A 20,418-nucleotide genomic window follows, 5' to 3' on the forward strand; every position below is an offset into this window, starting at 1 on the left:
GTCTTATATTAATTTTTGCTCCAAAAGACGCATTAGAGCTGATTGTCCAGCTAGGTCTTATTGTTGGGGAAACACGATATATTAATTGATTTCGAATGTTGAACCAGCCTTGCATACCTGGGATAAATCCCACTTGGTCACGCTGTATCACTTTTATACATCGTTGGGCTCAATTTGCTAATATTTTGTGAAGGTTTTTGCATCTATGCTTATGGGACAATTGGTATGTAGTTTTCTTGTAATGTCTTTGGTTTTGGTAATTCAGGTAACGCTGGCCTCATAAGATGAGTTGGGGAGTGCTCCCTCTGTGTCTACCTTCTGAAGGGGATTATAGTGTGGGTATAATTTCTTCCTTAATGTTGGTTAGAATTCACCAGTGAACCCATCTGAGCCTGGTGCTTTCTGCTTTGGAAGGTTATTAATTATTGATTCAATCTCTTTACTAGATATAGGCCTATTGACAGCATTTCTTTCCAACCTCAGAATACAGCATTTCCCTGGCCGATGGGGGCACCTTGTCCTTCATCTACCCTCCCCTCCGAAAACTAAGGATTCCTAGGACATTTTTTTTTTTTTTTTGCCCCAGCCTAAATTTTGATGTATCCCGCTCTTCTTTCTCTAAAGAAGAGGTAAAATCAATCAATCAATCAAACTAACTAACAAACAACAAACGTAGTTTCTAACAGGGCCTCTTCGTTGTAGAGAACCCATTACTTTATTCAAAATACTTGGACTGAGCACCCCTGTATTCAGGGACTGAGATAGGGAGATGAATGGAACAAGGTCCCTGGCCCTAAAGAGCACACCTGTGTGTGGGAGAGGATGACGCGTAGGCAAATAAGGCCCCCAAACCCCAGGCTGCTGCCAGCCTGGAGGCTTAGAGAATGCTAGAGCTGTGCCATCCCAGTAGGCCAGCCATTAGTCACATGTGGCTAGTCCGAGCTGAGACGTGCTTCAGATGTAAAATGCAATTCTGATTTCAAAAACTTCGTATGAAAAAAAGAATGTAAACTATCTCATTCATAAGTTGTATATTAATACACGTTGAAATCATATTTCCTAGATATTGGGTTAAATAAAATATATATTCTCAAAATTAATTTCACCTGCTTTTTCCCACTTTTTAAAATATGTTTTATTAGGTTCCTCAGGCGGCTGTAACAACCTACCACAAACCTTGTGGCTTTGAACAACAAAAGTTTATTTTCTCGTGGTCTGGAGGCCAGAAGCTGGAACAGGTTGTAGGGGAAGAGGCATTCCTTGCCTCTCCACCTTCTGGGGGTCACCCTGGAATTCCTGGGCGTGTGGCGGCATTGCTCCGCTCTCTGTCTCTTCTTTGCTTTGCCTTCTCCCTGTGTTATCTCCCCTTGCCTCTCTCTTATAAGGACACTTACGATGGCGTTTAGGGCTCACCTGGATAATGCAGGGTAGTCTCATCTTGAAATCCTCAACTTAATTACATCTGCAAAGATCCTTTTTCCAAATCAGGTAAAGTTTTAAAAGTTACAGGGGCTAGGATTTGATATTTTTGGGTGGCCATTATTCAACCTACTTCATGTGGCTACTAGAAAATTTAGAATTACATATGGGGTTTGTGTTGTATTTTCTATTGGACAGCGTCGGGCTGAGGGAGCCAGAGAAAGCATCTCAGGTTCATGAAGGACGTTCAAAGTGGAGGGGGTTGGAGATCAACATGGGGAAGGTCAGAGAGGTGAGAAAGAGCCTGGGGTGTTCCCAGGACCTTCGGAGTGGTCTCTGTGGCTGGAACTCAGGGTGAGGGTGGGAGGAGGAATGCTGGGAGAACAATTCCGAGAGACAGTGTTTGTTCAGCGTCACCTCCACTTTCTTCTCCTAGTGGGCCTTCCTGAGCTGGAGAGGCTGGACGCTGAACACTGCATTTCTCGCAACAGTTCTGGTTAGGCGACAGGTTCTGTCAACCGAATGGACTTAGGGACATGGCTTGTTGCTGCTGCTCTGCATGGTTGTGGAGACCCCGTGTGTCTCGGGCAGCTGCCTTCTAGAAACCAGTGTCCAGCGCTGTGGGAGTGAAGTTGTTTCTGAAATGACTTCTTGACCCCTGTATCGGTTAGGTGATGGTTCTTGACATCAAAGACCCTGGGTGGCTCTTGATGCTCATCTTCCTGACGGTGCCAGAGGGGACAGTTCCAAGGTGGGTCCTCTGTTTTCCTGGGAGCCATTCCTGCGGGTACGGCCTATTCTCCTTCCAATGATTTTGTAAGTACGGAATTACCTGCATGAAATTCCTTTCTGCTTAAATTAGCTAGTGTGGTTTCTGTTTCCTGCCGGTGACTGATGCAGGTGGGCTGGGCCTAGGTGAGGTGGAGGGAAAAAACATGTGGGTTGGCCTAAACAGCCTGGCTTTTCTGTTGTGGTCACTGGAGATACAGAAGCTTTTAAGCAGAGCAGAGGAGGGAGGGAACAACATGAACATATTTGTGCCATAGAAAGATCATTTTGCTTCAGGCAGGCGGAAAGCCCCTTAAGAGGGAAGCAGAGGGGCAGGCCTTACTTTTTTCCTGGGACGCTCTCTTCTTTGGGGTTAAAACAGAAGCAAAAGATTGGACAGGGATGTTCTTTGCTACGATGGGGCAGAGAACTGGCCTGGGTGGTCAGCCTCCTAAACATTCTAGGTTTTATTTGTAGCACATAAGGCTGCAATTAATAGCAGGCAGGGCTTCCCAACAGAGATGATAGTGAGAATTTCGGTAACTAAAAACCAGACTGCGTCATGGTGCAGAGAGCAGAGCAGGTAAAATGCCAGACCTGCAGTCTGGATGCCTGAATTTGCTCTCAGTCTCCATTGCCAGTTTGCTGTGATCTCCAGGAAAGACCCTCTGAGGGCCTGTGGATTCCCTCTGAGCAGGAGGAAAGTCTTGTTTTCCTTCTTCTGTTGCAGTGGGAGGGGTAAGGAGGAGAGGTAAGAGGTCCTTCTCATCCCAGGGGAGGGGACGCTGGGCTTTGTGATGGGTCTGCCCTGGGGAGGTGGAACATGTCTCCAGTCTTACTCTTCTGCCCCTCTGACGCCTCAGCTAGAAAATGTACATGCCTGAAATTCCACCTGCTTGTCAGGTGAGGCCCCATCCAGGAGCAACTTTATTAGGAATGCCCTAACCCAGGACAAGGTGGGCCCACTGCGGTCTCTAATTCCGGAGCTGGAGGGACCCTTAGGTGTTCAGTCAGCCTCGACCTCAGGAAAATCTACAGAGGGTGCCTAAAAATGCATACACATTTTAAGAAAGGAAAAACCTATTGAATTTGTAATACTCAGTATATACCGATAACAAAAGATGAACACAAGTCACTGTTTTTTTTTTAAAGATTTTATTGGGGAAGGGGAACAGGACTTTATTGGGGAACAGCGTGTACTTCTAGGACTTTTTTCCAAGTCAAGTTGTTGTCCTTTCAGTCTTAGTTGTGGAGGGCACAGCTCAGCTCCAGGTCCAGTTGCCATTGCTAGTTGCAGGGGGCGCTGCCCACCATCCCTTGCAGGACTTGGAGGAGTTGAACTGGCAACCTTGTGGTTGAGAGCCCACTGGCCCATGTGGGAATCTAACCGGCAGCCTTCGGAGTTAGGAGCATGGAGCTCCAACCGCCTGAGCTACCGGGCGGGCCCCACACAAGTCACTTTTGACTTTTGCAATTACAAGAGGTGTTCAACGTGGTTCCCATCAGCGTCCAGACACTTCTGATGACGGCGAACTACTGCTTGAGCAACGTTGACCAAAGTGTCCACTTGTATACATTTTTTGTGGCAACCCCGGTATTCATTTATCAATTACATACATAGAACTTTATAAATTACGTACATGAACTATATACATAAATATACATAGTATGTGCCTTTCAAAAAATACATGTATATTATAAAATACCTTATACATATATGAACAAATTATACGTTATGTGTATTCTATTACATACAACATAAAACTACATAAAGTAAAAAATGTAATATTTGAAGTTCTAAAGTAATTTTTATGGCATTTCATTTAATAATGGTATGACATCCTTTTTTGTTCTTATAACGAGAGAAACTCCATTAAATATGCTTCTTTATTTTTGAAAATCCTAGTTTAACACTTTGCAGAACAGTGACTTGAAGATCTGGTACTAAATTTGGTTTATTTCAATATTCAGTTTTAAAGGCTGTCACAGCTAAAAAGGAGGCCTCATGAAGATACCTAGATCCAGATGGACGAGGTGCATTGTGGGCTCGGCTCATTAAATCATGACATTCAGTTTTCAATTTTCAACACCATCCACCAATTATGGAAAGGTTTTGTTCAAAATTGACTTTCAAATTTCCATCTTTTCTCATGTCAATCAGTTGTTCTTGCAAAGAAATTGGGATACTTTGCATTTTAATGCTTTTAGCAAATGGATTTTAAACCCACTCAAACTCTTCATTTGGAAGATTTTTAAGCAAGTTAGAAAAAAAATCCCTTTTTGTTTTCTGTTTTGTTTTTTTTTGAAGGGGAAATATAAAAGGTCTTAGGAACACACAAGGTTTCCAACAACAAAATCATATAATAATGGGAACACTTTCAAACTTTATTTCTAAATCATACTATTTTTCTTCCAAAAAAAATTACTTCCTCTACAACTGTTTAAACTTCACTTTTACCCTGATGAAAAGAGATGTCATTTTTGGAATGACATCTACTGTAGCCCCCTTGTTTTTCCTTTATGGAATGTCAGATGAAATCATGTCCTAGGATTAGGGGGAAGCACTGCTATTTTCTTGATGTTTCTTTGCAGAAATCTTTTTGGGCCATTTGTTCTGTTTAAGGGCAGATTAATTTGAATCCGACATTGCAATCTGTGAATTCCACCGAACTGGGCATACATAAATGGTAATATCATAATATGTTGAAAACTAAGCAGTAGAGAGAAGGGGCCGCCCTCAGGTTCTCTGCCTGATGGAGCATCACATCTCTCTCCACACATGGACTAATGTGGGGGACATGACTGGCCCAAAACAGACCCATTGGGGTTACCTGGGTCAGTCTGCCTGCTAAGTATCAGTAGAGCTGAATTCTTTCCTTATTTTAGACTGAGATACATGTAAGTACATATACATTTAATTCTAAAATTTTCTTCCACATGCCAGTGGGTCGTTCTGTGTTACCTTGGGGTATGTGTGTTTTACTTTGGAGGTCAGATCTCACTGGACCAATGTGTCAGCTGAGGCTCAGGGAGGGATGGAAGTTGTTTAAGGGCCATTGCAAGTGGTGACACAGACAGACTGAAACTCAGGTCCTTGCCATCCGGGGCTCTCCCCTGACCCTGACAGGCATGTGGAGGCAATGCAGGCTGGTCAGTGCCGCCCCCCAGCCCCACTGCACAGGGTCCTGGGACCCCAGGAACACTTGTCCTCCTGGGGCCCAGGGCAGGAAACTCAGCATCTCCTCTACTCTGTGCTCTATGGGTAGCAGCACTGGGTGGGCCCCAAGAACAGGTGAGGACGTGTTTCTGATGAGAAATTCTCTTCCTTCCCTCATGACAGACAGAGTCTGGATCACTCTGACCAGGGGTGAGTTGTATGCCCTCTTTGTACCAAATAATTTATTCTTGGCTTTGGCCCATGACTTACTGATATTTACACCTCAGAGTTAAATCTGAAAAGAAAATCAGCCACCTGTATCCCAAAACAGACAGGCTGGGGCACCGATACCCTAAGCCTGCCCTGCTTGAGCCTTTCACTCTCCCTGGGTGGGGGGGAGGTGTAGGGATATTCCTAGGGACATCAGCGCCTGTGCCCCACCCCTGTCCAGGAGCAGCAATGACCCAAGCTGCTGGACCATCTGCCCAGGGCCCAGCCTGAAGAAAGGGGTCCCTGGCCAGCTCGGGGGACGAGGAGGGTGCTGTTTGTGATTCTCTATAGCCCTAGGCCCAAGGTGAGCTCACTGGATGAGCAAGGCCTCCTGCTGAGCCTAGCGGGGTGAGTAAGAGGACATTTTGTTCTGTCACACCTCCCTAGTCCCCCCACCCCTGCCTGCATGCGCACCCTTGCTTACACTTCTTGCATTTAGCTCTGTTGTCACCAACTGCACCTGCAGCCCTTTGCACACAGGATCCCTGGAGCCACGTGGTTAAAGGGTGTGGCATCCGTGGCAGCACCCGTGATGTCTGTTTCCCAGATTTGAATTGGGCCATGTGACTAGGAAAGCTGGTTAATGTCTCGGAGACTCAGTTTTCTCACCTGTCAATGTCTGTACGTCACGGGGTATTTGGAAGGTACGTGCAATGACTGCTGCACACTAAGCATTCATAAATGGTAATTACTATTAGGTTTATTGGTCCTGCTGGACTCGGGGTCCTCCAAGGCAGGGGTGACATTTGATTCATTTTTCTATATCTCTGTGGGCCTGGCACAGTGTCTGATGACTGGTGGCCCTTGCCCTGGGTTGCTCCTGGTCTCATAGGTGGAGAGGACTCGGGGCTCTCAGCTGTAACCCAAGGCAAGCTGGGATGTGCCCTAGAGGAGGGGTATAAGGGGCAAAGTGCTCTCTGGGGGAGATTAATTCTGCCTGGGGCTCAAGCGGAAGGCTTTACAGAGGAGGTGGCATTTCAGCAGGTCCTGGAAGAAGAAAAGGTAGCATTGGACCACAGAGGTGGTGAGTGATTGCTCTAGCTAAACAAAGTTCCCATGAGTTAAGTCCTGAGGTAGAGAGAACTGGACACATCTGGCTGGAGCAAGCGCCCCCTAACATTTGCGAGGCCTGGAAAGATTCCAAATGGGGGCAGTGGTAGGTAGAATTCTGGAAGATGCCTCCACCCCAGGATTCCATCCTCTGGCTACTCAATCGAGTACTAATCGAAGTACTCTGTGAAGGGGTTTTGTAGCTATAAAGTCCTGAGTCAGTTGGCCTTAAAATACGGAGATTAATTAGGTGGGTCTGACCTAATCAGATGAGCTCTTTATGAGAAGAGCGTTTTCTCCTATTTGGGAGCAGAATAGGAAGTTAGAGATTTGAAGCATGACTTGAGAGCAACCCCCGGATGACAGCCAGCAAGGGGACCTCAGTCCTACAACTACATGGAACTGGGTTCTGCCAACAATCTGAAGGAGCACGCAAGTGGCTTCTTCCCCAGAACCTCCAGATAAGAGCCCAGCCTGGCTGACCCCTTGACTTCAGCCTTGTGGGAGCCCAAGCCGAGAACCCCGCTGAGCATGCCCAGACTTCTGACCTATGGAGCTGTGGGTTAATAAGCAGGTGTGGTTTTAACCCACTAAGTCTGTGGTTGTTTGTTAGGCAGTGATAGAAAACAAATACAGAGGCTCATATACCACAAGTCTAACTAGTCAAAAGCCATAAGTCAAGCTTAAAAACTGTCAATGTTCTATCAATATGTTCTATCTATTTATGTTGACATATATACCTTTTCATAGTGACCTTGAAGTCCAAGGTCAAATTCATAATTCTCTGACCACTTAGAATTCTGTGCCAGCACTAGCTGCCCAGGGAGGGCTGGCCCCTGGGTCCCAGTCCCTGGTCTGTGGCCTTATCCCTCTTCTCATTCCAGGCTCCATCCTGCACTAGAAGGAGTGTAGACACCAGGCTGGATAAGCCAAATCCCACTGACTCCCTTACAGACAGCTGTTCCTTACCTGCCCCTTGGGTCCAGGCTGTGGTTTGCCTTTAGAAAACGAAATTGAGGAGTCTCAGGGTGTTTAGTCAGGGTGTAAGGTGGCTCTCAGAATGCCAAGTGTGGTCTGGAAGCGGGGCTGTGGCTCTGGCCAGTGTATCCGTTCGGACCTTCAGACTCTTTATTCTCAAAGGGGGGCCAGTGCAGGACACCCAGGGCAAGGGCCTTTCTTGTTTCCTTTAATGTGGTAAAATACATAACACAACACTTACCATTAGTGCCATCTAGTACCTTCACAATGTTGTGCAACCACCCTCTCTATCCAGTTCCAGAACAATTTCATTATCCCAAAAGGAAGCTCCTTTCCCCAGGCCCTGGCAACCACTAATCTTGTGTTCTGTCTCTATGGACTTCCCTAATCTGGATATTTGATATAAATGGAATCATACGATGTGATCTTTGTTGACTGGCATAGTGATTTCAAGGTTTATTCATGTTTAGCGAGCATCAGTACTTCATGCCTTTTTATGGCTGAAGACTGTTCCATTGTATGGAGACACCACATGTGCACGGCCCTTTCTTGACAGGCTCTGAGATGGTATTGGGCTGGGGATTGGGGAAGTCAGCTGGTGGCTCTCCCCTCTGTGCCTCTGGGGGTCTGTCACTTTTCCTTTTTTTTTTTTTTAAATTTTTAAAATTTTTTATTGGGGAATGTTGGGGAACAGTATGTTTTTCCAGGGTCCATCCGCTCCAAGTCAAGTCATTGTCCTTCAATCTAGTTGTGGAGGGTGCAGCTCAACTCCAAGTCCAGTCGCCATTTTCAGTCTTTAGTTGCAGGGGGGCGCAGCCCACCATCCCATGTGGGAATTGAACCAGCAACCTTGTTGTTGAGAGCTCGCGCTCTAACCAGCTGAGCCATCTGGCTGCCCCCGGGTCTGTCACTCTTGAATATACTGCTGGGGCCTGGGGACCCAGGGAGACAGCCAGTCTCACCACCTCCCTAGTCTTTGCAATGCGATCCTGAAATCCCGCCCAGCGGGGATGGCAGCATTAGATACAGCTGGTGTGAACCCGTCCCAGGAGGATGCTCCCATTTCGGGGTTCCCAGCTGTCTCTGGGCAGGGTGCCCCAGCCAAGTCCGGAAAAAGCCGGAGCCTTTCTCTGGGTCACACGGGTGGGGAGGCTGCTGGGGATGGAGGAAGGGGTGTATGGCCTCACGACCTGGAATTGCTCAACCAGCGAGCCTGGAAGGCAGTGGGAGCCCAGCCTGGCACCAGCGAGGTCGGCCCCACGCCCAAAGAGATGCTTAGATCTTCACTTGTGGAGCCTGTTTTCCAGAGAAATGTAATTCCACATTGTTTGTTCTCTGCTCCACAGACGCCTCAGCTGAGGAAACCACGGGAATCTCATTTGAAGAAGAATTTGGCCTCTAGAGCCCCCTCCCCATTCGCTGGTGGGAGGGTGCCAAGACTTCAGTTGCTGCCACCACACCAGCAAACCCCAAACCACAGGAATGCAGTGGGGTCACCTGGGGACAGAGGGAGGGTGACTGGACAGTGAGAGGGCAGTGAGGCCATGGGCCTGTGTCACTGGATCACTGGATTAGGAGCCTCCAGACCTAAATGTGAATGCAATCGGCCACTGTGGTCTGGGGTCTTTGTGGTCACACCTGTGGCTAACCATGCTCACCTGGCCACTCCGGCCCTCAGCCACACTCAGGCGAGGAGCCGAGCTTGGCAGTGAGGGAAGCCACATATGGGGATGGGGAGCGAAGCCAGGACTGGAGGAGGTGAGTGAGGGTAGAATTTCCTGGTCTGCAGGCCCTGCAGGCTGAGCTAGAGAGGCACCCAGCACGCACAGGTGCCTTCTAGTATCAGAGGAAGGGAACCACAAAATGATAACATCGGTTATGGTAAAGCACTGCTCCAGGTACTTTACACAGTTTGTTGCGTTTCTTCTTACAGCTATCTTCTGTGGCTGCCGTTATTCTGTTTTACAGGAAACTGAGGAAGGTAAAGGGACTCAGGGTACCAGGTACCAAGGGCAGAGGCCAGCCATCCCCAAGCACTGTGTTCTTTGCACAGCATGTCGCTTGGCCCTGGCTTGGCCCTCAGACTTGCTTCTAGGTGGGATTACAGTCAAAATCATAGTGTTTTTGAGCTGGAATGGCCTTGGTGTAAGTTGCCACTTTACAGGTGGGGAAATTGAGGCCCACAGAGGGGAAGTGGCTTATCCCAAGTCACTTAGGCAGACAGCAGATCTGTCCCCTGATGCTCACTGGCTATTTGGCTCACATGGGTGCTGCCAAGTGTTCCCGAACCCAAAGCTGTCTGTCGTGCCCAGTGGGACTGAAACTCCTTGCTCTGTCAGGTTCAAAGCTTGTCTGTCGGTCTGAGCCTTCCTCTGGTCCTAAGGGAATGTGGATGGCTCGGCGCACCCTGGCCCCGCGGCTTGACAACAACTCCAGGTTCCGTTGACAGGGCTCAGGAGCACGAAGCTGGTCGCTGAAGGGCTACCCTCTGCTGTCTCTCATCATCAAAGGTATGTGTCCCCTGTGCTGACATGAGGGCAGGAAAGAGTCCAGGTTCCCCTCTCAGCCCAGCCACTGTTTAACATGTCACCAATGAAGTCACCTGAGCCCAGCCACCTCATGGGTCAGCTCACACTCACTGAGGGTTTTCTGGAAGCAGTCTGTGTGCGAGGCGCTGGAGAAAGAGAGAAGAAATAGTGTCCCTGCCTTCAGAAGTTCGCAGACTGGTGGGGGAGCTCTTCAGTTCCCCGCTGACTGTTTCATGGTGTCCTCGATCTAAAGAAGGATGCCTATGAAAGGTACAGTGGGGGTGTGGGGGAAATCAAAGTGGGCTTTCCAGAGGAGGCAGGTGGCTATTGGCCAGGTGGACAAAGCAGAGGTTATTGAGTTTAGCAAGTGGATTCAGCAAGTACAAAGGACTGGATATGTGTCAGGGGAACTAGGAACACCTTAGAACAGTTGGAGCATATGAGGTGGAGTAGTGGTAATGATGGCGTGGGGACATTAGACTAAGGGGTGATGCTGGATATGAAAGCCTTTATGCCATAGAGGCTTCTGGCATAGAGGTGTTTGGATCTCGTCCTCAGGGAGATGGGGAGGCATGCAGGATTTCAATCAGGAGACCGACACAACCAGACCTGGGTTGTGGGAGGTTCACGTGAGCTACATCAGGTATGGCCTGATGAGGGGTGAGGGCAGCAGGGAGCCAACGCAGTGCTCTGGGTGAAAGGGGGTGCGGCACCCTCAGGCTGGGCGGTGACGGAGAGGATGGAGGAGGGACAGGACAACGGGCCGTGATTGACTGGTTGTGCACGCTGGGGCGATGGGAGCTGCTTTCTGCTTGGGTGATTGGGTCATTGCAGTGCCATTCATCCCAAAGGTAAACTGGATATGTAGGTTTGATGGAGGGGATGGGGAGTGATAAGAATTAAGTTTCGGACCTGATGATTTGAGGTGCTCATGGGACATCCGAAGGGGGACACCCAGGTGATGGTTAGTTAATATAAGGATTTGCAAACCAGGGGAAAAGTTAGGACTGGAGTTAGAGATTTGGGGGTCATCACCCTAAAGCAAATGCAGATGAGTTAAGGGACCACAGAATGCTCTGGAAGTGTAGGATGATTTTGGCAGAAAGGGTTGGTGCCCTGTCCATGTCCCCTCTGCACTGCAACATTGCAACTCTGCCAGAGGACTTTCTCTGCAGCAGAAGTGTGCCCAGGGGCAGTTTTAGCCAGTGACGTGAAAACTGGACGATGAAAGCCGCAGCTGCTCTCCCTCAGGAAGGCGAGTTCCCCAGGGTCTCCCAGAGGTCCCAGCAGGATGGAGCTGGGTTTCCCAGGGGTGCTTGTCAATCCCCTCTCGGTGTCACTTTTCTGTATATTTTCATACCAGCGCTTCCTGGGATCACCTCTCAGGTAAGTGACTCATTCTTGTCGCAGGGTTTGCTTCTGGGGGAAGGTAACCCAAGACCCGGGTTTGCTTAAATAGAATGAGAGTCTGCATTGACCACTTCCTGTGTGTCTTCACTCTCAGCTGGCCTGAAAGTGGCTTGCAGGTGCTTTCACTGCTGTGTCTCCAGCACCAGGACAGACAGCCAGGTCAGAGGATGACTCAGCCAGCTGTTGATAAATATATGAGTGGCTAAACCCATCAGCGGCTTCTCATTGCTTTTAGGATCAAGACCAAACTTTTCAATAAGCCCCACAAGGCTCCTTCCTACGTCTCCGTCCTCAGCTCATGCCACCCTCCCCTCTTCTCTCGGAACAACAGGCCTGGTCTCCTCTGCTTCCTTGACATTTTCTGTGTGCCTTCCTCCTAGATAGTACCTTTAATTCCTCTTCTTTCTCCTCTTCCTCCTCCTTGCTCAAGCATCATCTCCCCAGGGAAGATGTCCCTGACCCCCCCGTTCTGGCCCAGCAAGATGAGATACTACTGTTCTATGCTCTCATGCCATTCTGTACATCTCTGCATGCTCCCTATCATAGACTTCAGTTATAAGCTTATGGAATTATTTAAGTAATATTTAGACTGGTGTTTTAAAACCTTTTTTGATTGTGACCACAGTGACAAATATATTTTACGCTGGGACCCAGGTCACCTAACACATCCAGGCGTACCTCGGATATATTGCGGGTTCCGTTCCAGGCCACAATAAGAAAGCGAACATCGCCATAAAGCGAGTCACACGGATTTTTTGGTTTCCTAGTGCCTAGAAGAGTGATGTTTACACTATAGTCTACTAAGTGTGCAATAGCATTTTGTCTAACAAAATGTACCTACCTTAATTAAAAATACTTGATTGCTAAAATATGCTAACCGTCACCCGAGCCCGCAGGGAGTCATCATCTTTTTGCTGGTGGAGGGTCTTACCTTTCATTTATAAAAAAACACAGTATCAGTGGAGCTCAATAAAATGAGCTGTGCCTGTCTATAACGGAAACAATGCTCATCCTTGGTATGTGGGACACACTGATATCTTCCATTCTATTCCAGTCCTTCCCACTCTACCCTGTCCCATCTCATTTCATTCCACCCTGTATTTCATTTTTAAAAATGCTGCCTGTGATTCACTAAATGGATTGCAGGCTCAAAGTTTCAAAACTGGTGTGGACACTAAACTAGATGCCTGTAAACTCAGGAGAGTAGGGGCTGGATCCACTTTTACTCACCACTGTGTCCCCAGGTATAACATAGTGCCTGCCACACACAAAGGTGCTCTATTGATATTTGTTGAATGACCATGGGATGACGTGCAAATATATATGAATAAGTGAATGAATTGCCTATCCCACCCAGACAGGAAAGTGTGGCTTTGATCAGATTCTTCCGTTACTGAAAAAAATCAGCCCACTTCCTGTCGCTTTGATCTGCAGCCTTCATTCTAAACTGCCCTCCCTCAGCCAACAGCTCCCCACAGCTCATTTCCTGCTCTTTGGCCACCTTATCTTTCTCTCCAAATACTCCTTATTTTTCCCCTTCCAGGGTGAGTGTACATACCCCAGAGTTCGTGATCCCCACGCTCTGGCACAAGGTGGGGCTGACCTTTCAGATCAAGTGCGTCTGAAATCTCAACCCCCTGGCATGCAGGGCATTGCTGGGGCTGGGCGTTAGTACATATCCTGCTGATGGTCTTTGGGGCAGGAAGGGCATGGGTATGAGGGGTAGACACTGATGAAATAACCATGCAAATTATAATTACAAACTGAAAGACGCTGGGAGGGAAAATCTAGGTTGGCTTGAGAATATGTCATGGGGAAGCTGCCCCTGGGGGATCTGGGAGGGCTGCCCCAAGAAAGAGACAATTAAGTGGAGACCTGAAGACAATAGGAGTTAGGCGGGCAAAGAGGGTGAAGGAGAGAGAAAGAGCTGGCAGGTGGAGGAGGAAACTGCAAGTGCAAAGGTCTTGAGGTAGGAGCAATGGCAGTCCATTTGAGCCAAAGAAAACTCAGCACAGCTGGTGCACAAAGAATGAGGGGCTTACGATAATGAGGCTGGACAGGTAGAGATTGTGGGATAACTTGTGGGCCAGGTTAGAGATTTGGGATTTATCCCAAGAGCAGGGGGAAGCAACAGTGTTCGAAGAATTGTGATGACACTGTATTTGGAAAGCTTGTTTGGCAGAACGATGGGGATGGTCCAATGAGGAAGCCAGGAGAGCAGTTTCCAGGCTGTGGCAGCTCCGACAGGGAGCCTCTTTAGGGTGGTGGTGGTGGAAGTGCACGCACGTGACTGGCCTTAGGAAATACTATACTTTTTAGGTCATTTGTTCATTCAACGCTTTTAAATACCTGCCAGGAGTGTGCTCTGCATGAAGTGCCTTGGGGAGCCAGAGCTCTGGAAGGACAAGCTAGAGGCAGATTAGCTAGGTTGAAAGTGCAAAGCACTTTGGGAGGGTCAGATGTCCCGAGGCACATGTCCCGAGGCACACGGCCAGAGGAACACAGGCACTTGTAGTGAGTGCTCTCCTGGTTGAGCTCTGGGCAGCGGGAAGCCAGGGCTCTGGAAGGAGTTCATTAAGTTCTCCTTTCCTAGCCCACCATCATTTACAACTCTTGGCCTCAGGAATCTTCCTTGCACACCCCCACTCCAACCCCCTACCCCCTGCCCCAGGGGACTGTCTCCCCTGGCAAAGGCTCTTTTCCCAGGAGTAGTGGAGCCTGAGGGTGTGAGAGGGCAGAGGGGTCTCTTCCAGTGCCTGGGGCAGCTGAGCCCAGTGGGCCAGGTGAGGGCTGGCATCCAGCCTCAGGGATCTCACTCTCCTCTTCCTGCCTCTGAGTCACGTTCATTGGAAAGTGCAGTCATTTGTGACCTTGCTTACTCAGGGTGTTCCCACCCTCTACACTCAGCCCTGCCCTTCCCTGGGGTAGGGAGTCCTGGAGGAGCCCTGAGGTGTCTCAGCAAGTCTAGCCTCCCCACCCCATCCCTCCACCCCAAGTAGGGCCTGGGTCTCCCCCTTGGTGTGTGAGCTGTCTGAGGGCAGTGATATTTCTTTGCCTTGAAACTGGGGCTCCTGCACCACCTTGAGGAGTGTTTCCTCTTGGAGGCCTTATTGCCAGTAACCTCCCCGCTACCCCTTTGTCCCTCAAATAGCTCTGCAGGACCCTCCCGATGCATGCAATGGTGCATGGTGGGGTGGGTTTGTGGGCTGCTACTGCTGCCTCCCCATCTGTCCTCCTGGTGCCTAGGACTGTGGGTGGTTCTAGCAGGGCGCCCACTGTGGGCTTCAAGGCGCTTCTTCATAAAGCCCCAGGGTCCACTGTCTGCTCTGGCTGGGAATGCGATCAGGATTTATGGGGCTGCTGGGGATGCATGGAGTTCAGGCTTCTGGTCTCTGGTTTTCCCATTTGCCCTCGGGTGCTGACAGCATGCTTTCCCTCCTCTGCCTCCTGCCAGGCCTCATGGGTCTGCTTTATAGACCAGGCAACAGACTTGAACAGGAGGGGAGGAGCTGCCTCCTGGAAGGACAGAGGGAGAAGAGACACTGCTGACCAGCCCAGGAGCTCTAGGGCAGCCCCACCATTGGTCCTCAAGGCTGAGAGCTCATCCAATCCAGCCCCCTGCCTTCCTGCCAGGGAAGCATTCTGTCCAATGTGAGCTGTGAACTAAAGCAGCCTCCATTCTTGCTCTGGCCTTATTACATTTGCAGATCCACCCCAAACCCCTCAGACCATGAGAGGGGTGTTAAGAGAATGGGATAGCTGCTTCCTCCAGCCCCACTCCATCTCAGCACGCTCAGTCTTTGGTTGGAGTATCATGGAACTGGAAGACTTTAAAGAAGGGAGTGGGGTTCAACAGCTGTGCAGAGGTGGTAAAGAGGAGGGAAAAGGCAGTTGATTGCCAACAAACATTCTAAGTGCAATCTTCTACAACTGGTAGAACTGGGAGACAGCTCCACAGGCTCCAATGTGGCCATGAAGCAAAAAGACCACGTGGGACTCAAGGATGCATGAGGAGCTATGGGAAGATGGGAGGGCACGGGCACAGCCTGTGTCTCTGAGGGCTTCAGAAATATCCCTTCTAGGACTGAGAAGCAACTCTTGGGAGTAGCATCTGAATTGCGCAGAACTACTGGGCATAAAATAGGGAGGGGAGGTTCAGATACTGCAGGGGGAGGTGTTCAGTGGAGCTGGCCTCAAAGAGAAGCCATATTTTCAATACTTCTGAGATTAATAGTGGGGGAGCCTGGGAGCAGTGAAGGTGAGAAAATTTCCCTGGCCCATTCCCTTCCTCCATCTAGGAATTTTCTCCTAAACAGACAGAGAAATCCTGATTTAAACACACAAAATGGAAAAGGATTGCAAACAAAGACGTTCCTAAGAAGGAAGGTAGGACGCCAGGCCCTTTCTTCAAACAGGAGTTTGCTAGTAAGTGTAGACCAATGAAGCAGGTAAGTCAGAGCTAATCCAGTTGAAGGGAGGTGGGCGTTGAGGAAAGGGGTAAGCACCCCTCTGCACTCCTCACCGCCCCCCAGGGGTTCTCTACAGCATATATATTCCCACCTCCTCCCGCCCTGGGTGCTGGTTTGTGGCATAGCAGGAAGAGGTCCCTGATGGGCTCCCACCAGTCGGCTGTTATCACACGCATGCCTCCATTTACTGAGTTCCTTCTCTTGTCAGACTCCAAAGAAAGATCCAGTAGGACAGGCCCCCTGGGGCTCCCCAAGCAGCCCAGGTCCCCAGTCACTTGGTGTCCCTAGAAAGAAGAGAGACATGTCAAAGCCCTGTCTGAGGCATCATTTCAGGGGGGTTGGGGGACACGGGAGTGGGATCTAGCACTGTCTACTCTTGCCTGGCAGTCTGGCTCGCTGGAGGGTATAGTGGGAGTCAGAAGGTCTGGGTCGAAGCCTGGCCCTGATTTCTCTACGGTGGCGAAACTTCTCTGGGCCTCGTTTTTCTCACTTGTAAAACAGGGTAACACTTTATGCCTTAGCAGCCTCAAAGACAGAACCTTCCCATTCTGTGACTAGATGCCCTAAGTAATACTCTCAGCGGCGCCCTCAGGAGTCCCCTGGCCCACTCTGGCCCTCGGTGGGGGTCCCTGGGCATGTTCCTCTGTGTGGAGGAAATCTTCAGTCTTTCCTGAGCCTCTTCAGAGTGAATGGCTCCACATGGAATGTCCTCGCACACTGTGAGCTGTAGGAAGTGGACCACGGCTGAGAGGAACTCCCTGTGGTCACCTCACCTATGTCCCAGACACACACAGACACAAACACAAAAATGTCCTGAGGTACTGAAGAAGAATTCACCACACCCTGGAGAATGTTTTCCACAGAGCATTCCCTCAGTGCCCTGAGTCACCCAATTCCTTCCCTCCGGGTACCCTGCTAATTTGTCTTTTCAGTGATTATATCCCCCCATGCACAGAAGTCAGCAATTGTGGGTTCAAGTCCTTGTGACCTCACCAATGACATGTCCTTGGTCATGTGTTACTTGCTAAACTTTTTTGTTTTTCATCTATGGAGTAGGAATAATAGTATCCATGTTATCAAGAGGCTTTGAGACTTAAATGAAATAATATGTGTGTGACAGGATGGAAATTATTCGCACCTAAGTGTTGCTTCCCGGTCATTCCCTGCTCCCTGCCTGTTGGAGCAAATTCTGGCTTGGCCTCCCTTAGCCTCTAATGAGGGTGCTGGTTGTCAGAATAATCGGTAGGCGAATGTGATGCCACGTTGGGAGAAAAGAGAGAGGAAGAAGGATCAGGAGCAGGACTAAAAGAGGAGGGAGGTTTGAGAGCAGCTGCAATGTGTGCGACAGGAGAGTGGGTGAGAGAGAAGATGTAAGGAGTATTACTAGGATCAACAAATCCTTTTGTTGGGGTGAAGGAATTCAAGTGCACAGAGTTACTTTGATGATAACACAGCTTGGAGACGGGACCTTGTAAGTAGTACGTAGGTCAGATGCTTGGCACACTGATAGGGTCATGACTGGTGCTATGTCTGCTTGGTTATGGACAATGCTTGTGTGTACGAGCTCTGTCTCCCACATAGGACGGAGTGTGTCCTGAGTGTGGGTGTGACCACAGAAGCCTGGGAGCTACTAGAGGGCTGGGACTATACTTTGTCTCCCCACCCCAACCCCATTAGACTGGGAGCTCCTTGAAGAGAAACACTTTGCATTTTCCATTAGACCAGTGACCCCTAGTGTGGGCAGTAGTCTTCCACCCCTAAGCTCTGCGTGAGTCCCCAGAATAAGGTTGCTCAGAGATTGTGTCATATCTCTATTTGGCCTGGCTGTTGGCCTGACCCTGTTTGGGTGGGAGGTGAAGGCAGAAGAAGGAAGAGGGGAGAGGTCAGGAACCAAGATATTTTCTCCTGCCAGGTGCTGTCCAAGAAGGTAAAGAGAAGAATAACAGAGAAAGCATCCTGCTCCAGACCAAACCCAGAGCTAAACATTCATTCTTGAGGATGAAAAATCCTCTCCCCCACCCAGTGGGTGCCCATAAATCCAGGTGAGTAGTGTCTGGTCCTCCTGACTCTGTCTCATGGGGTGTGGCAAGGGCCGAGCTAAACCAAGGTTCTGTCTCGTGGAGTTGAACGTGTTTACTTGTGTTTGGCAAAGTGGCAGGGTTGGGGGCGGAGGTCATTATGACAACAGCTCAGAAACTCCTGCAAGAGAAGAACAAGGTGTTTTCATTGTGGACAAGTTAGGATCTGTCTGTCTGGGTCATGACTTGGTTTTTGTATCGCAGCCTGGCTGTTGGTTAAGGCTCTCATAATCCATACAGTTTAGTTTGTTGCAATTCAATTAGATCCCAACATTGATTGAGTGCCTACTGTGTGCCAGCTACTGTCCTGGTTGCCAGGGGGAATCTGAGGAACAAGATCAGGATGCTGCCTTTCAGGAATCCTTCTCCACAGAGGGATGGAGGTGTGCACAGCTCTCTCTGTTGCAGAGAGATTGGAGCTACAGTTGGGATTGGGGGGACCAGAAGACAGAGAGCAGTGAATCTCTGGAGGTTTAGGGAAGACGCTGTGAATGTGGGAATGCCTGATTTGAACCTTGATGGCTGAGCAGGCACTCAAGAATTGGTGAAGGGGTTAGGTGGAAATAACATGAACAAAATGGGGCGTGGTGAGTCATTCAGTATGAAGCGGAAATGAGGAATAGCGGTAGCATTTACTGAGCAACTACTAATCACCAGGTTCTGTGCTAGATGCTTTGCCTGTGGATTATCTCATTTAAGCTTCCCAGTAATCTGAAGACGTAGGTACTGGTGAAGGAACTAACATTTGGACAGAACAGATGGATCCAGACCAGGATCTAAATCAAGTTTGTCGGACTCCAAATTCCATGCTCTTTTTTACTAAGCCAATGGTTTCCTGAGTATATTCTATGAAACTTTCAGGATTCTGAGAAGGTGCTTTAGGGACATGTCTGATTTTAGCTTCATATTTAAAATATATTTTAATCAACACACACTCAAATGTGTTATGTAATAAAAAAGTTTTCCTTCAATCTCTGTGCATATTTTTGAATTTCTTGTAAATGTGTAATTGATTAAAAAGATTACACAGTCTGCTCAGGTTTATCCATGTAAAATTGTGAGAGAGAACACATTCTCATACCCACCACTCTCCATTACAAGGCAGGTGGGATTTCCAGTCCATCATGGCTAATTAAATACAATGGTCTTACATCGTCTTCCTCCAGAAATGTCTTAGTAGTAAATAGTAAAAATATATAAATCTTTCTAAAAAAAAGAGTTGGGGGAAGGGCATCTGTGGAAAAGAGAAATCTCAACAAATTTCTGGAGGAATGATTTGATGGAGGAGTGATGGCTGAGGAAGCAGTACAGAGGAAGCTGCTGTCTGGAATGCACATAGCAGGGCCGATAGCCAAGGAGGGAGCTGAACTGCCCATAGAAGCCTGAAGAAGATTGGACTTAGATATGCTGGGTTCAATGGAGGGTGGGAAGGGGATATGTGGCTGAAAATGGGGACTTAATTATAAGTCTATAAATGGTACAATAAACTTCCCTGACCCTTGTATGGAGAGTGCTCAGATATGCTCCCTTTATTGTACCTCCCTCCTAAAATGGAGGGGTTTTAAAGAAATTAAACTGTCTGAACAAGACTAGGGGAGCTGGGTTTTAAGGTGGCACCCTAGAGTAAAGCATGTTGCAGGCTGACATTTAGAAGTCCTAAAGCATACAGACCAGCTCACTCTGAAACAAAGCCTGCCATTCATCTCTTATCTGTGTACACAAAGTTTCCAGGACATTTCTACTGCTTCATTCTTAAATATGAATGGACAATCATAAGCCAGAAGCTATCTGAGGAAACCTAAAGTATGAAATAGAAAGACTGAGGTAAACCAACTGAAAATGAGACCTCCAAGGAAACAGAAACAATTTATAGGTGGAACAGAACTTAAAAAGAGAATTCAAGAAGACAGTGTATCTATAAAACATGAGTGGTGCTATGAAAAAGGAATAGTTAGAGAACAAAAAAGCCCCTGGACATAAAAATATAACTAAAATTCAGTGAAAATGTTGAAGTTAAGGTCAAGGTAATATCTTCAGGAAATAAAGCACAAAAGGAAAGAAACAGAATTGTATTAGAGAAAAGTTAAGTTAAAAATAATAATGCAGGAGGTCCTTGTTTGATTAATAAGCATTTTAGGGAGAAGAGAGAAATCAATTGAGAGAATTTTCAAATAAATAATTGAACAGAATTTCCCAGGCCAAAAAGACTCAAGTCTTCAGACTAACAGAGATCATCAAGCCCCCAGCGTGAAGAATACACAAGATTTTGAAATTTCAGAATACCCAGGAAA

General features: G+C 48.2%; 1 non-coding gene across 4 annotated transcripts in view; it reads left to right on the forward strand.

Moving 5' to 3' along the window:
* LOC109455821 (uncharacterized) overlaps window positions 1-20,418 on the forward strand; it is a 77,137-nt gene that overhangs the window by 27,298 nt on the left and 29,421 nt on the right. Inside the window, exons 2-8 of one of the 4 annotated variants that reach the window (XR_012492060.1) lie at window positions 2,091-2,235; window positions 5,528-5,554; window positions 5,796-5,962; window positions 6,162-6,258; window positions 8,989-10,152; window positions 10,302-15,966; window positions 16,437-18,091. This is a non-coding gene — a transcript (uncharacterized LOC109455821). Of the gene's footprint in view, window positions 1-2,090; window positions 2,236-5,527; window positions 5,555-5,795; window positions 5,963-6,161; window positions 6,259-8,988; window positions 10,153-10,301; window positions 16,006-16,436; window positions 18,092-20,418 lie in introns of all 4 variants that reach the window. The other 3 variants (XR_012492059.1, XR_012492061.1, XR_012492062.1) reach the window with 3 other exon arrangements.

This window comes from Rhinolophus sinicus, linkage group LG15, assembly GCF_036562045.2.
Source record: "Rhinolophus sinicus isolate RSC01 linkage group LG15, ASM3656204v1, whole genome shotgun sequence".
In the NCBI taxonomy this organism is placed as follows: domain Eukaryota; kingdom Metazoa; phylum Chordata; class Mammalia; order Chiroptera; family Rhinolophidae; genus Rhinolophus; species Rhinolophus sinicus.